This window comes from Mesoplodon densirostris, chromosome 12 (assembly GCF_025265405.1).
Source record: "Mesoplodon densirostris isolate mMesDen1 chromosome 12, mMesDen1 primary haplotype, whole genome shotgun sequence".
NCBI classification, from domain to species: Eukaryota; Metazoa; Chordata; class Mammalia; order Artiodactyla; family Ziphiidae; genus Mesoplodon; species Mesoplodon densirostris.
Window position 1 is genome coordinate 68,259,373 of NC_082672.1, and position 18,152 is coordinate 68,277,524.

Consider the following 18,152-nt stretch of genomic DNA (forward strand, 5'->3'; position numbering starts at 1 on the left):
TGTATTATATGCCTAGCTTTATAATCACTATAACTTTAATTATTCCAGGAATATCATAATATTGAAATATTTCATGTACCATTTTAATATAAAAGCTCAGGGCCCATGTAACAGTGATAGAAATTAGAACTGCCCACCTAATCAAAGCCCAAGAGATAATTTTCAGTGCAAAATCAATGTATCAATATATATCAATATATTTATTGATATATTGATCAATAAATCAGTATATAACTTAGTGCTAGCTAGCTCCACAGACTCTAGTAGATAATTTTATCATCGTAAATAATGCCTGGTGAGAACATATAATCACGGAAAAACACTACCGTCCGCATGTTCAGGAGCAGCATTGAGGGCACTCTTGAGGGTGTTGTTAATGAAGATTTCATTTTTAAATACAGGCAGTCCCCAGCTTTCAAATAGGTTATGCTCTAAAAGTGCATTTGTAAGTTAATTTTTTTTGTTTTGTTTTTACGACTCAGTGTTGTAAATCATGTTTAGGTTCTAGACAAGGCCACATTAGACAAAATCCCTTAGTCCATAATGTATCTTGAATACTTTGGGGAATGGTATTTATAAAGTCCTTATGTAGCTTTAACTAACTGAAATTATGGGCAAGATAGAAACAATTTATAAAATGATTTTAAAGGCAAATTTAATTTTTACTCCTGCTCTGATAGGATTTTGGTTCTATGAACTATCAGACACAATTTGTTTTCATCTTGTAGCCAGTTATGTCTGCATCTAAAATAAGAACGTATTGTATACTATTATATAATACACAGTTTTCTTAAATTTTAATAAATTGGCATTTTTAAAGTGTTTACAGATTGCTTCTCTTATATCTACAGCTGAAGTTGGTAAAGTCTAAAAGGCCCAAGGACTTTATGAAGACCTCGTATGTCAGGAAAATTATAGGTTACCATTTTATAACTTTATTGCCATGAGAAAATACATTCTGAAGTCTTGGTTTGGAATGTGAAATATTGGTTCAGTGGTCAGTGGTCTCCTAGCAAGAGGTCACTGACTCACGGGGGAAGACCAGGTAATGTTACCACCTGAGAAGAAGGAAATCCGCATTCTCTCAGCCTATCCTGAGGTTAATCGTGTGCTAGGAACAATCTTCCCTCCATTTCCTCTCCGTCACACTGAGCCAGCCTCCATCTATGTGATCTCGTTGCATGTTTCCATGGAGTGTGTCTATACTTTAAAACTGATTAAGCCAAGAAGATTTCACGTTCTACAGATCTTCCTCTATCTGAGTTGCCTCTCTTCTTTCACCCATCAGCAGCCAGGCCATCTCCTTCTTTGTGCTGTTTTTTTTTTTTTTTTTTAAGCACCTGATACACGAATCTGAAAGTGGCATATCTTTTGCTTCTTCCCTTTCAGCTCATATTGCTACCTAAAACTCCTTAAGTTGTCGACCTGGCCCCCATTGTGGAGTTAACGAACAAAACTGGTCTTTGGAGCCATTCTTATATCCCTATAAAGGGCCTCTTCAGAAAACTATTATTTTTTTTTTTTTTTTTGGTGCCCGAACAGGGACTTGAAAGAAAACTATTATTTTTAAAGCCCCAATTTAACCCCTTATTGACAGCATAAGGCCAAAACCGGATGTGTGATCTGGTAGGTAAAGGCTTAGGACTCCTTCCTCCAATCCTCAGATTTAGGTAACTCATGGCTTTTCCTTTGACCAACATAGCACATATCAAGGTAGTTAAAATAGCATGCTTGAAAAAATAGATAATGTCTGTTTCACTTGTAACTGTTTAAACCAATGAAACCTTTCAAATTTTATGTATTGTGGGGCTTTTATGTGGCACTTTATATTTCATGCTGCTTATAGTTTTATTCTACTGAAATAAATGAACTTCATCAAAATTCTCAACTACTTTTTAAAAAAACCTTCAAAAATTGTTTATTATTTTGACTATGAAAACATAAAATTTCCTGTTTCAGGAGAGTAAGAAATCATTTTGTTCTTTTTGGCTGTGAATAAACTTTCTGGTACTTCAAGACCTCCCATTTTTATGGAGCAGAATCAGTAAACAGGCAGACCTCACACAATTGGACTTAGTTGTGCAGAAACCTAGGCTGAAGTACTGACAAGCCTATATTGTTTTATTACTTGCAAAAAAGTATATGAAAGGTGAATGCATTTAGTGAACCTGAGTTTCAACAAAGAATAATGTGTACATTAACATGTGTACTCTGGGAAATCCCTGGAGGTCCAGTGGTTAGGAATCTGCGCATTCACTGCCCAGGGCCCGGGTTCAATCCCTAGTCAGGGAACTAAGATCCTGCAAGCCGTGCAGTGCAGCCAAAAAAAAAGTGTACTATTAACAGCCATTGTGGGAGGCTATAATTGCTCCAAAGCTATTTGCAATGCCTCTTTAAAAGTTGCCTTCAGGGCTTCCCTGGTGGTGCAGTGGTTGAGAGTCCGCCTGCTGATGCAGGGGACACAGGTTCGTGCCCCGGTCCAGGAAGATCCCACATGCCACGGAGCGGCTGGGCCTGTGAACCATGGCCGCTGAGCCTGCGTGTCCGGAGCCTGTGGTCTGCAACGGGAGAGGCCACAACAGTGAGAGGCCCGCGTACCGCAAAAAAAAAAAAAAAAAAAAAAAAAGTTGCCTTCAGAACTAGTTTGAGCCACTCAATAAAACCAGTGACTTTATTCATACCTGCTTTTGAGTTCTTTATGTCATTTGGTCTTATCTCCATTGTACCTCCTTGAATATTCTCTTGCACTTTTCCACTTCTCTTCATGCTCACTGCCACTGCCCTAATTAGCCATTATCTCCTCTCAACTAGTGCAATTATCTCTAACAAGTCTCCATTCCTGCCTCACTCTGCACACTGCAGCTGGAGTCTTCTCCAGTGCGTGGTACAGATCTGATCCCATCTCCCATTGCTCTTAAAATAGGCCTGAACCCTCGATGTAGGACACAAGGCTGTGTGTGACCAGAGTCCCACCTAGCTCTGGCCTAATCTGGTTGCAGATGCTTACTGGGGCCTTTCCACAGCTCTTAACTTGAGCCAATGGGGCCGATCCTCTGTCCTGAGAAATAAGCAGATGTTAAAGTTACACACCCACTGCCTCATACCACATGCAAAATTAACCCAAAATCGATCTGAAACCTTAATGTAAGTGCAAAAACTCTTAGAAGAAAATATTGTCAATTTTTGTTACCATGGGTTCAGCAGTGGTTTCTTAGATATGAGATCAAAAGCACAAGCAACCAAAGAAAAAGTAGAAAAATGAAAAACCTTTTGTGTTTCAAGGAACATCGTTAATAAAGTGAAAATACAAGATGGGAGAAAATATTTGCAGATCATATATCTGATAAGAGACTTGTATCGAGACTAAAGAACTTATAACACAATAATAAAAAAGATAAATGACCTGATTAAGAAGGGGCAAAGGATTTGAATAGACATTTGTACAAAGAAATACATGAATCGGGCTTCCCTGGTGGTGCAGTGGTTGAGAGTCCACCTGCCGATGCAGGGGACACAGGTTCGTGCCCCGGTCCGGGAAGATCCCACGTGCCGTGGAGCGGCTGGGCCCGTGAGCCATGGCTGCTGAGCCTGCGCGTCCGGAGCCTGTGCTCCGCAACGGGAGAGGCCACAACAGTGAGAGGCCCGCGTACCACAAAATAAATAAATAAATACATACATGAATCATTAGTCATTAGGGAAATGCACATCAAACTACAGTGTGATACCACTTCACACCCACTATGATGGCGAGAGGGTACATTGCTGGTGGTAATGTGTTGATAAAATGGTGCAGCCACTTTGAAAAACCTTTTGGTAGTTCCTCAAAAAGTTAAACGTCTAGTTACCATATGACCCAGCAATACACCCAGGTATATATCCAAGACAAATGAAAACATGTACACACAAACTTGTACATGAATATTCATAGCATTATTGTTAATAGCCCAAAACTGGAAACTCAAATGTCCATCAACTGATGAATGGATAAACAAGATGTGTTATATCTATACAATGGAATATTCTTTGGCAATAAAAAGAAATGAAGTTATAATACATGCTTCAACGTGGATGAATCTTGAAAACATACCAAGTGAAGCCATACACAAAAGGCTACATATTGCATGATGTATATGTATATGCACAAAACTAAAAACCCCATTTTAAAGGGGTAAATTTATGGTATGTGAATGATATTTCAATAAAGCCATTATAAAAAAAAAAGTTACACTTAGTCTCCAACTGATTTTTCTCCCTACTGTAATCACAATAACTGAACTACTAAAAATAAGATTTAAAGAAAAAATTGGTAGGATCTAAAGTTACATCTGGAGTGCAACAAAACAAATATTTCTTTAAAACCAACAACATCCATGCAAAATTCTAGGGTCCCAGTCAGTCAGCCCTTGATAGGCCTGGTCCAAATGGAAGACAGCAAAAGAGATCTTTTGAACAAAATTTATGGAAAAGAACTTTCATAAGTCTCATGTCTTCCTCACTAAATCTTTGGCAGGAATGAGACTTTTAAACAAATTACCTGGATAATTCTGAGGAGTGGCCAGATTTGGGAACCACTGAGTCAGTCCCCGTACTAAATTACTCCATTTCCCAGATTCCTATTTAATTCATTGCAATTTGGCTTCTTCCACATCGCACAACTGAAACTACAGTTTATTGAAGTTAGGAGCAATGTTCTGGTTCTCAGGTCCAGGAACATGTTTTGTTCACTTACTTCTTCCCAGCACTGACTGTTAACTATCCCCCTCCTGAAACTCCTTTGGTTTTCGTAGTCAACATCTCTGCTAGTTTTTCTATGCCTGTGTTCTGGCTGCCCACCCAGCCTTTAAGAGTACAGAGTCTCTAGGATTCTGCACTTGGACTCCCGACTTCTTCTGTTCTGGGGAAGATCTCATCTTTTCCTGTGATTAAACTACCACCATTACACTGATGGTTCCGCATCTGTTTCTTCAATCCAGACCTTTCTCCCGAGTTCCAGCCTCATACTCTAGCTGCCTACTGGGCATCCGGAGGTCCCATAACACCTCAAACTCCATAAGTCAAAATTTATCTCATCCCCCCCAACCCCACCAAACTTGTCCACCTCTCAGGGACATCAGATAATGGTGGTACCAACCCACCAGACCTGCCTCCAAACCGGGGTCCTAGCTTTCACTGTGTTCTCTCACCTCCTACTCTATTCAGTCACCATATATATTCTCCTTTGGTGATAACGTGACTGTCATATTCTGTCTTCCCTCTTCTTCTCCTTCCCTCTTCCCGTCCCTTAGGGCAGGACCTCATCCTCTTTTTTTTTTTTTTGCGGTACGCGGGCCTCTCACTGTTGTGGCCTTTCCCGTTGTGGAGCACAGGCTCCAGATGCGCAGGCTCAGCGGCCATGGCTCACGGGCCCAGCCGCTCCACGGCATGTGGGATCTTCCTGGACCAGGATCGAACCCGTGTCCCCTGCATCAGCAGGCGGACTCTCAACCACTGCTCCACCAGGGAAGCCCCCCTCATCCTCTTTTAACATAGTCAAAAGAGATCAGTCAGTTGGGTCTTCTCTGACCCAACTGATCCCATTTAGGAATTCCTGAAAAAGTAAAGTGGATCATATCATTCTACTTTGCTTAAAGGGATCAAAAGAGCTTCTCTTGATTCTTTCTTACATAAGAAAACCCCAGTTCTGTTTCCGTTTTAGCTATTGCTCCTTCTGACCTCCATCCTCATCTCCCTGTGTCTCTACCACACTCATCATCTCCATTCCCAGGACACAGCAAACAAGCAATAGGTAGTTTTTAAACATTTTCTTCTGCAGAGTATATGAAACATAACCACACGTATCTTTTCACTTCTAATGTTCATAATTCCATATCCCAGAATAGGAATCAAGCCTCATTTATGATGACATTATACATTTTTTAACGTCTTTATTGGCGTATAATTGCTTTACAATGGTGTGTTAGTGTCTGCTTTATAACAAAGTGAATCAGCAATGACATTATACATTTTAGGATGAAAGACCAACATTAATCTAGTGCTCACGCGAGGAAGAAGAGCTACATAATCACGAATTCTCCTGTGGTTTATGCTTTCCTTCAAAATCAAAATATGTTTTATGTTTTGGTAAGATGTGTTTTCATTGGAAAAAAAAAAGATGTGTATTTGGGGGAAAAGCAAGCACCCTTGGCCATAGGTGAAGCACAGGCTCTTAGCTCAAGAAATAAAGCAACCCTGTGGAAACAGGTCATTTGCGTGTTTACTCAGCATTTCCGGGGCACATTCAGGTGCTCATCTCCGTGTGCACGTCTTCCCTGCAAATCCACTCAGAATCCAACCTGCTCCCTGGCGGATGTGACAGACTGGTTTTATGTCGCCAGAGAGATGGATTAATGATCTCAGCAAAAAGCTGGCATGTCCAAGAGATTTAATTTTTTTTTTTTTTTTTTTTTTTTTTTTTTTTTTTTTTATATAACAGTTTTAGCCAAAGCTGTTCTAGGACTCAGCGGAAGCTGAGCTTCACAGGAGAACCAACTTACTGACTAATAGCCAATCACTAAGTAGCGGGGAAGGCAAAGCCTTGGTGTTTGTGTCATGGCCCGAGGGGGTGGGAAGTAGGGTGGCACAAGCGTCAGGATCAATACTAAATCGGGGAACTCAGCCTGGCCAGCCATGCCCTCCTTGCTGCCCTGGCTCGAGGCAGAAGACCGAGTCAATGGTTAAGCCTGGGGGGATCAGCCCCGCTGCAGGTTACTGGAAAGCAGCTTGCAGCATCACAGACATTCACAGGATGCCTTATTTTCCAAGACTCATTTTGTTCTTGTTTTGCCTGATGGTCCTTGTGGAGGGCAGAAAGCCCAAGAAGAGGAGATGGACAGGGCAGCTGGAAACGTCCAAGCCAAGGTAAAGCTGTGGGCGGGAGGGGAGGGAGGTGACTCGTGGTGGCAGTGACACACAGTGGGACAGCTCCCGGGAGGGCTAGGGGTTAGATCGTCCGTCCTATTGGAATCTGCTTTCCAGCCGGGGCTAGATAGGACCTCGCCCTCACTCAACACAGCCTCTCCCTGGGCACAAATACACTATTGTGTCACCAGCAGCGAGAGAGGGAAGCTAGACTAGGCTGAGCCTTTCATTCTCATGTCTGTGTTCAGCCAAAGCATTTTGATTTAAGTCAGATAGTTGAAGACTTAGTGGGTAAAGCATCGTTGTACTTCTCAGATTGTGCTGTTTAGTTTCTTGGGATTACATCCTGTAGGGACCATAGATGACCTGCTAAGGAATTACAATCAAGATTTTTTTTTTTTTTTTTGCGGTACGTGGGCCTCTCACTGCTGTGGCCTCTCCCGTTGCGGAGCATAGGCTCCAGACGCGCAGGCTCAGCAGCCACTGCTCACGGGCTCAGCGGCTCCGTGGCATGTGGGATCCTCCCGGACTGGGGCACGAACCCGTGTCCCCTGCATCGGCAGGCGGACTCCCAACCACTGCGCCACCAGGGAAGCCCCAAGAATTTTTTTTTTTTAAACTACCCTCCCCATATTTCAGGGCTGCTCTCACTTTCCGAGACCACCCCATGCCCTGGGGCCACTCTTGCCTTCTGAGACGGCTCACCTTCTGTCTATGGAGTGTGTTTCTCTCTAAATAAACCCGCTTTCACTTTAAAAAAAAAAAAAAGAGGTTTTTTTTTGAGGGGAACTGTATATAGGAATGTAGTTGGACTTATTAAGAAAAACCCGTAACTGGGAGTTGTCTTCTTTAAATTATTTGATTGGGAACGATTTTATAATGCTACCAGGTTTCATTGTACTGTTTTGAATCTTAGAGAAGATGTTTGAAATTTGCTAGGTTATTAAAAATATACATGTGGACAACAGTGAAGGCTATTTCATGATGTAATGGAAACACTTCCAAGAAATAACTGGTTAGGCCTAGAATTTGCCCTTAACATAATTACATCACAAATCAAAGTTCCTTAATACGTTTGTTTTGAACTGATGTACGAAGCACGATATTCTAGGCCTGTTCAGCATGAGGAAAAGAGCAAGCAGCTAAGATATCCACGCCGTGTGTAACACGCCATGTTACATGTCTGTTTTTCCATTCTACTAAGCACTGCGTGAACTAGAGATTATGAATATTAACTAATATCTTGAGGCACATTTTCTAGGTCAGTGGTCTCCCTTTTTGATCACGTACCGCTATCAGGGACAATTTTTTGAAACCGTACCCCGTGATGTGTATACATATATATACACAAATTACATACATGTACTATTATAAATATGTATATTAAAGCTGAAAAGTTTCCTTATTTTACTTTTTTATTATTTTTTTAAACATTTGTTTCTCACAGTTTTTTTTTTAATAAATTTATTTATTTTATTTATTTATTTTTGGCTGCATTGGGTCTTCGTTGCTGCGCTCGGGCTTTCTCTAGTTGCGTTGAGCGGGGGCTACTCTTCGTTGCGGTGCGCGGGCTTCTCACTGCGGTGGCTTCTCTTGTTGTGGAGCACAGGCTCTAGGCGCATGGGCTTCAGTAGTTGTGGCGTACAGGCTCAGTAGTGTGGCTCGTGGGTTCTAGAGCGCAGGCTCAGTAGTTGTGGCACAGGGTCTTCATTGCTTTGCGGCATGTGGGATCTTCCTGGACCAGGGCTCAAACCTGTGTCCCCTGCATTGGCAGGTGGATTCTTAACCACTGTGCCACCAGGGAAGCCCCAAAGCTTCCTTATTTTTAGATAAAAGCTAACTATAAATGAGAGTTACAATTCCTACTTCTTGCATCCCAGTGGAGCATCCTGAGCCCTCCAGGTGTGCTCCTACTTTGGAGACTGCTGCTCTGGGAGATGTAAATACTCTGTGAAGTCTAATTCTACTCAGTCAGAAAGCAAACAGGTACAAATTGTCCAGGATATTGGGAAAGAGGCACCACTCTCGAAGACTCATCCTGGTTATGTAGCCAGAATCCTAGGGTGTTGAACTGGCAGGAACTTCAGAGGTTATGGGGTCCAGCAATTCCCCTGAGTTCTAATTCTGTGAAATGTGAATAGGTGTTGTAGGAAGAGGGGGTTCCAGGGTCAAAGAAGTTTGGGAAATCCTGGTTTAGACCATTTTAGACAGATATCTTTATAGCAGAACTTATAGAACATTTATTATGCCAATAGAGGTTGTGAATCTTGAAGAGGAGGATAAATTATGCAGTTTTTCTTTAAAAAAAAAAGAAAAAGAACAACACTTTTTTTTTTTGGACTATCTTGTGGGATTCATAGTCCACAGAGCACACATGGGGAAACACTGTCTTATTTTACAGGTGCTAAAACGTCGGCATGAGTAATTCATTCAGCTCGGTAGTAGATTGACAGGACCAGAACCTAGGATCCTGATTTACTAGGTCTGAAGGGAAATCATTGTCTGAACCTGTCTCTTTTCTAATAATGGTGCTGGGGTTCAGCACGAGCCCCTCAGGGACCCTCAGGGATTCCACTTGGCAGCCTGGGCAGTTACAGCATCTCTGTTACTCTCAGAAGACCCACAGTCTCATTCCCAGACACCTGCATGAGCTTGTGGACAGACCTAATTTATTAAAAAAAAATTTTTAATTGCAGTATAGTTGATTTACAGTATTGTATTAGTTTCAGGTGTACAGCATAGTGATTCTAAATTTTTATACATTATACTCCATTTATAGTTATTATAAAATATTGGCTATATTCCCTGTGTTGTACAATGTATCCTTGTAACTTATTTATTTTATACATTGTAGTTTGTACCTCTTAATCTCCTAGCTCTATTTTGCCCCTCCCCCTTCCCTCTCCCCACCGGTAACCAGTAGTTTGTTCTCTATACCTGTGAGTCTGTTTTTTTAAATATTCACTAGTTTGTTTTGTTTTTTGATTCCACATATAAGTAATACCATACAGTATTTGTCTTTCTCTGTCTGACTTATTTCACTTAGCATAATACCCTCCAAGTCCATCCATGTTGTTGCAAATGGCAAATTTTCTTTCTTTTTTATGGCTGAGTAGTATTCCATTATATATATGTATATAGACCACACCTTCTTTATCCATTCATCCCTTGATGGACACTTAGGTTGCTTCCACATTTTGGCCATTGTAAACAATCCTGCTATGGACATTGAGGTGCACGTACCTTTTCAAATTAGTGTTTTCATTTTCTTCAGATATATACCTGGGAGTAGAATTGTTGGATCATATGGTAGTTCTATTTTTAGTTTTTTGAGGAAACTTTATACTGTTTATGGATGGATTGAATTTGACCCTTAGGGGTGAAGATAACTTTTTGAAATCTATCCCATGAGGTGTTAAAGTGGATGAAAAGATGAACATACACATTCAAAGAATATAAAATAATTATTGAACAGAAGCTGGGAAAAAGGATAGAGAAAATGTATCAGGGAACATGCTTCTAGGCCTTTCTGAAATCCACCAGGGCGTGTACACGCTCAGACAATCATGGAGCTACGTCTGTATGTGAAAAATTTCAGCCAAACATCTGACTAAAAGGTACTTTCGGGGCTTCCCTGGTGGCAGTGGTTGGGAGTCCGCCTGCCGATGCAGGGGACACGGGTTCGTGCCCCGGTCCGGGAAGATCCCACATGCCGCGGAGCGGCTGGGCCCGTGAGCCATGGGTGCTGAGTCTGCGCGTCCCGGAGCCTGTGTTCCGCAACGGGAGAGGCCACAACAGTGAGAGGCCCGCGTACCGCCAAAAAAAAAAAAAAAAAAAGGTACTTTCATTATTGACACAAGAGTTAAGCTATGCTAATAAATAGGAATAAAATGACCTGAACCTTTCTCATTACAGTCTTAGAGCAGTCCAGCTCTGTGGAGTAGCTCCTTCTCTTAGAAGTCCTGTTCACACACACACACACACCGAGAGGACTTCTTCTAACCTGTCAACCTTCCCTGTGTCACCCTGGCCAACACACCCTCACAAAACAATTATTCTGTCCAGCAACTGCTTTTTCAGAACTGCTTCCGGGTTTCTGATCCTTTGTGTCCCTTTACTGAATTGCTGCCAGGTGAGCCTCTTTGCTCTTAGCTGTTTGTTTTGTTCTGTTCTTCCTGCCTCTCAGCCTCCCAGGTTTATTCCCCGCCCTGCTGCCTAAGGCGGCCTCCTGACCACATGACTGCTTTCCTGCAGTCGCCCTTCTCCCTTGAGATCTGAAAATACACCAAGATCTGGGAGTCTGGGCTCTGCCCTGATCACACTGTGTGGGCCCTCCTGGTCCCGAAGCCTGAGGTCCCCTTTCATCTTTCCTTCCCATCTGCAGCCCCTTTGGTTCCACCTGCCCTTGGCCATCCTTCTCTCCTTTGGCATCATGGTTCCAGCGCTGGACCCAGGAGCCACTTTGCTCTCCTGCTACCCAGTGACCCTCACCCTCCCTAGGGATCTGGGGAAGGAAGTGGGATTGGGAAGTCAGGAGAAACCAGGTTCAGGTAGGTTCAGGCCCTGCTTCTGCTGCTCCCTGGCTGTGTGGCCGTGTTTCCTGATCTTTCTGAACCTGACTTTTCCAATTGAAACCCACTGGAATGATGTGTTGACTGCAGCTCACCAGCCCTGCTTCTCAAAGGCATAGTGAACACTTCTTCTTCTCTCCCCCCTCCACACCCCGACAAGGCTGGGTTTGAGGTTCCGTGAAAGTTCTGGCAGCCCCACCGCGTGGCTGGGGCTCGGCATATGGCCCCTGGAGTCTGGGATGGGGCAGTGGCCGGCATCTCCTGTGGAGAATGGATGCCGGGCATCCAGCTTACACCAATAGCCCAAGGATCAGGATATCAGCGGCCTGTGTTATCAAATACCTGGACCCGTAAGAAAAATTCTGGGTCCTTATTAATGGCACTGGGATTTCAATGTCCTCCCTCTCGCCAGGGTGCTGGCATGCGGGAACTTCCCTTCCCCTAATCCTCCCCTCTCAGCTGAGAAGCTGTGCTGACCGGGGCGCGGATTTGCTCCCCGCGAGCCAGGGCTGCCTTCACAATTTAATGTCTGTGATCGGCTAAGCCCTCAGGCTGAGCTCTGCTTCCACCTTCCCGGGGTGTCTCTGCTGGGGCTTCTGTATACGGCCCCCCAGCAGTCGCTGCGCAGGGAGCCGGGCCTGGTCCTGCTCCACTTCTTACGGAAGAGACCCGGGAGGGCGGAAGCTCCTTGGAAGGGCCCCTCCATGACCACACGTGTTGCTAGGGAACCGACTTAGGTCCCACCTTCCAGCTACAGGAGGAAGCCATTGGCCTCTCGTCCTCCGAGTGTGCAAATGCAACGGGCTTGTCCAAAAGCATATCTGATCATAGCTTCTTTCTCCAAGTGCCCAACACCCTTCCTCTTTTTCCTTTGCTTTTGCATAAAAATTTAAAAAAAATTTTTTTTTCTTTTTTTGGCCACACAGCACGTGGGATCTTAGTTCCCTGACCAGGGATCGAACCGCGCCCCCTGCAATGGAAGCGGGGAGTCTTAACCACTGGACCGCCAGGGAAGTCCCGCGGCTAAAGACAAAATTCTTAACAGGATCTTCAAGGCTCTCCCTGGCTGAGCCTCTTCAGCCTCAGTGTGTCCCTTTCAGCCTCACCCCTCCTACCCTTCTGCCAGTTTCATATAACGCCCACCTGTCCTTCAGCTGGGTCACCTCCCACTCAGCGGGTCCCAAACTATGGACGTGTTGAGTTTAAATGCCTATAGGATACCCAACTGGGGATAACCTGTTAGACGGTAGGATATAAAGGTGTACAGCAAGGAACATCGATTTAGGGATCGTCAGTAAGTGAATGACAGTTGAAGCCACTGCCAAAGGGAGTGTCGAGAGGGAAGAGAAGGCAGCTGAGACAGGGTCCTGGGGATGCTGACATCTAGGGACAGGCTGAGGAGGAAGGCAAGGCTGCAGTGGAGGTGGGAGGAGGACCAAGCTCCCTGTCCTGGAAGACGAGGTTTCCAGCAGAGGCTGGTCCTCCCTGACCCTTGGCAAGTGAACCTTCAAGGCCTCGGCTCAGGCACAAGTGGGGCAAGAAGTGCCCAGGAGTGAGGAATGGCAGCAGCTCTTTAGGAAAGTTATTGATTTATTGAGAGGCGGGGAGAGATGTTTATTTTAAAAAAGGAAATGTTCAAAGAAGAGTATAACTACCACCACTGGCCCGCCATCCCTTTTCAATTGATTTTGCATGAAGAGACGTGGGGTCCAGACAGATTTTCTGCTTCATTTTGGTTCGAGGTGAGAGAGACTCGAATCCGTCTGAATGCTGATGAGACTGAGCAGTGAGAAGGGGACAAGCTGAGGAAGCCAGGCCAGGGTGTTGAGGGCAGAGTCAAAGGGCTCTGGGAGAAGAAGGGTCAGGCACACCTGCTGAGCCCCCAGGGACCCCCAGAACCTACAAGGCCGAAGGAAGTGAAAACACTGCTACTGCTACTGTCTTCTGAGTTGCACCCACCCTATTTGCACTTCCTACCTGGTGTCTCACAGGTGTCTGGACATCAAGACGGCTTCTAAGAACTTGATGCACTGTCATCCCCACAAACATGCCACTCCTCCAGTTTTTACCATCTCAGCGAATGCCCCACCGTTCACCGAGATGCTCGTCATAAACCTGGGCCATCCCTGCCTCTTTGTTTCCCCCATACCCCATACCCAATCCATCGGCAAAGCCTTTCTGATCACTTCTCTACAGCTCCACCCCTTACCGCCCTAACCCAGGCACCATGTTCTCTCAGCAGAAGTCTCCTAATGGTTTCCCACTTCTTCTCTGCCCTCCCACAGTCTCCTCTACCTGAGTGATCTTCCCAGGTGTTAAACCAGACCTTTTGACTCCCCTGCTCAGAATTCTCATGGGTTTCCCCACTCAGTATATAGCCCTGAGGACCTCGGGATCCAGTCCCTGGCCTTGTCTCCCACCTCCTTTCTTACTGCTTTCCTCCTCCTTATTCTCTGCCCACTGGTTTTCTTACTGTTCCACACACAAGCCACACTCACCTCAAGACACTTGCACTTGCTCTTCCCTCTCTCAGAACGCACTTTCTTCAGCTCCTCTCATGACTCACCCTTTCCAGGGCTCAGAGGGCTTCTCTGATCACCCTCTACCCCAACCCATCTCTCTCTTCTTCTTTACCCTGCTCTATGATATATTTATGGCACTTTCTATTTATTTCTTTATTTTGGCTGCGCTGGGTCTAAGTTGCGGCATGTGGGATATTTTAGTTGCAGCATGCGGGCTCTTAGTTGCGGCATGCATGCGGGATCTAGTTCCCCGACCAGGGTTGAACCCAGTCCCCCTGCGTTGGGAGCGTAGAGTCTTACCTGTGCCCAGCCGTGGCCTTGATGCCCGCTGGCTGTGAACTGTCTGTTCTCCCGAGGGTTGAGGCTCTCTCCGCCAGGGTGGATTCTTCAGACAGCTGCCAACTGGACAGATGTAAAGAGCATCAGGTCTGGCTAGGATAACACCAGCCTTTTAAAACTTTAACTACATTTGTCTCAGAATTTTATTTTATTTTTTAAAATATGCCACTTTGGTATATTGATTTTAAAAACTATTTATTTATTATTTATTTATATTGGCTGTGCTGGGTCTTAGTTGCGACATGCAGGATCTAGTTCCCTGACCAGGGAATGAACCCAGGCCCCCTGCATTGGGAGCGTGGAGTCTTACCCACTGGACCACCAGGGAAGTCCCTTAGAATTTTCCTTATCGCGAAACCAATATTATAACAACACTGAAGAAATATTTTAACAGAAAAAAAAGACCCATCATAATGCTCCACCATTAGACCCAACCGTTGGTCATCCAGTCATGACTTTGGGCAAGACAGTTAGGAGCTTGCCAAGGTAGGATGGTGTCCTGCCTCGGGGGGATCTACTTTAGGAAGCCTCTGGAAGGGCCAGGTCCTCGGCCCAGCCCACCTGAGAGGGCCCGGGGTGGTGGAGGGAAGGGGTGGGTGGGACCCTTTATCTCTCGACCTCCTTTCAGCGGAGAAAGAGATGGTAGGATGGGCGAAAAGGTGAGTAACACGTAGATCCTGCAGGAAGTAATTTCCCCAAATCTTCTCACGCGATGTCTTGGTGGGCTGATGGAAAACAGTTTCTTGCTTGTCTTTGCAGTCACCTATATAAGAAGACCCTTGACGTGACCAAAATCCGAAAGGGAAAACCTCAGCCACTCCTCAGAGTGGATGACCATGACTTCACCATGAGGCCCGCCTTTGGAGGTAAGACTGTGTCCTCCCCTCGGCCCTCTGGGGCCTGATCCCAGGGCTGCTTCCTGCTGCTCTTGCACTGGGTTCCCTCAGACACAGCCCTCCCCGCGGGGTCCCTGATTTTCCTCCCCTCACACTTAGAGAAGCCCAGCTGGCTCCCAGTCACTAATTATCCCCAGGAGAAAAGAGCTGGAAGGAAGTGAGTGGAGAGGGCTGTTGAGAAAAAGGACCTGGGGGTGATTAAGCTGTTTACATCCACGGAGGCCCAGCACTGCCGCTGCCAACTTTCCTTTCCGAAAAAAATAAGAGCATAAGAGCTGCGTGGGTTGGGGGGCAGGGGGAGGCTGGGGGGGCAGGGCTGGAGCGTCCACACAGAAAAGGACCCCCCCGGCTCTACTATCCCGGGCCTGGCTGGGAATTTGGGGTTCTGAGGGGCCCCCTGCTTGCCAATGCAGCGACACTTTAACGCCTGGCAAAGCTCCCTTGCAGACTTGCCCCAAAGGAGCTTCCTTGCTTTGCGCGGGGAGTGGTGGCCAGAACAGGAGGAATGCCACAGAGGGGAGGGGGCTGGGAAAGGAGCCAGCCATCTGCACCCACCAGGCAGGGAGAGGGGTGAGAACTGCAGAACGCATGAGACACGGGGCCCACGCCCCCCTTGTGCAGGTGGGGAAACTGAGGCCCGGAACATGGCCGCTGATGGGCCCCCGGCCAGAGAGAGCCAGGCAGGCGGGTTTCCATTTCCCCTTTATCTCGCTCTTGACCTCCTCTCAGGTGCCAGCGTTCTCCTGGGGCGGCAGCAAGAAGTAGGGGTGACTTGTGGGCAAGTCTCCGACCCTGTCTGAGCTTCTGCCTGCTGGTTCGTGAAAGGGGGATAGTAATCCGTCCATCTGCGGTTGCTGTCAGGATTAAATGCGATAATGTGTGTAAAGCCCTGGCACATACAGGCTCACGGCCCCTTAGAAAAACCCAGCTGTCAGGCCTCCCTCGTGTGACTGTTAGGGGATTAGGACACTAATTTATCCCAGAGGCCGTTGCATTTTACAAGGACTCAAAGCCTCCCACTTGGTTCCCTGAGGTCTGACACCTGCCAGGCAGGAGAAGAGAGCAGGTGATAGATGACAGCCCCTGCCTCTTCTTCCTGCCCTGGGTGACATGCTGCACAGCTAGGGGTTCTGGTGCCCTCGAGGGCTTGTTTGGGGTAATGCCACCAAAGAGTTTTCTGAAATTCAATAACATTTCCCTGAACAAGCAGCTCTAAAATTAGCTGTATGTGCTCCAGGAAGTCCAAGCGAGACATCCTTGCTCCCCTTGTCTTTCTTCTAGAGGGTCGGGTAAGATGAAGAGGGCCAGCAAGGCGACTGGAACAAGGTTGACAAACAACAGCATTAATGACAGCGAACAACTTCTAGTGACTTCTGTGCCAGGCACCATTTTACTCAGGGTACTTACAGACACGATCTGACTTCATTCCTCACAACTCCGTGAAGGAGATACTATTATTATGCCCAGATGGGGAAGCTGAGGCGCAGAGAGGTGAGGTGACTGGTCCAGGTCACATAGCTACTGAGGTAGGCCCGCTCTCCTAGCTGGATCTCTTTCTTACCCCCTCAATCCGCATGTCCCCCAGTGCTGGGCCACTAGGCAGAGCAGGAGTGTTTAGGGCTCACAAAGAATACTCCTAGGGGCCCCTGATAAGATGTTATTTATTTATTTATTTATTTTGCTGTACGCGGGCCTCTCACTGTTGTGGCCTCTCCCGTTGTGGAGCACAGGCTCCGGACGCGCAGGCTCAGCGGCCATGGCTCACGGGCCCAGCCGCTCCGTGGCATGTGGGATCTTCCCGGACCGGGGCACGAACCCGTGTCCCCTGCATCGGCAGGTGGACTCTCAACCACTGCGCCACCAGGAAAGCCCAAGATGTTATTTTATTTATTTATTTATTTTTAAATTTTTTTTTATTTTTTTTGCGGTACGCGGGCCTCTCACTGTTGTGGCCTCTCCCTCTGTGGAGCACAGGCTCCGGACGCGCAGGCTCAGCGGCCACGGCTCACGGGCCCAGCCGCTCCGCGGCACGTGGGATCTTCCCGGACCTGGGCACAAACCCGTGTCCCCTGCATCGGCAGGCGGACTCCCAACCACTGCGCCACCAGGGAAGCCCCAAGATGTTATTTTAAAGTCAGAAGAAAAAAATAAAATTTTAGATAGAAGAAAATGTTAATATATAATATTAATATATTCATCTTTATACCACCACAGTTGTATGCTTTTTAAATATTTTTTTCTGGTGGAAGGGCCCATGAAGGCAAAGGTGCCCAGTGTCCTCAAAAGTCACAACGTGACCCCGGCTCAACGCACAGTGTTGTAGGGCAGCTGTGTGTGTCTGGGTGTGGGTGATCTTCTGAATAACACATTGTAACTTTCTGACGGAGGTTGATGTTGCCGGCAGGAGCCTGAACCATCACCTGGTTAGGACTTTCAGTTTTCAGAAGAAGAGCCTGGGGTCCAGGGGGTTACATGATGGCCACAGGACTACTGGGAGCAGAACCTGGGTTTCCTCTGTGATGTCACATGCAAAAGTGAAAGCCTCACTAAAACGCCCTCCTCCTCTGGGAGAGAGCCAGGAAAGCCAGGAGCGAGCTCTCAGGACTGGCGGGTGAAATCCTGCCACGTTCCCAGAAAACCCAGCTCTGAGTAGAATCATCCAACAGGCCACAGCCTCAGTCGGGGTGCTCCTTCCTCAAGCCACGTTTGAGGAGCAAATTGGACTTCCTGTATCCTGATCCCTGCAACTTCTGGTGTCGCCCAGAGTGTGGAGGGTGAGGACAGTCCCTTGCCCCTGCCTGAGTGAGCCTCTGAGGCTGGGAAAGACCCTGACTTTAGGGAAAGCTGCCGGGGAAGGAGGTGTCACCTCCAGCAGGTGCGGTAAGACCTGAGGCTCTTACACACCAGCTGTCAAGATCTCGGTCACC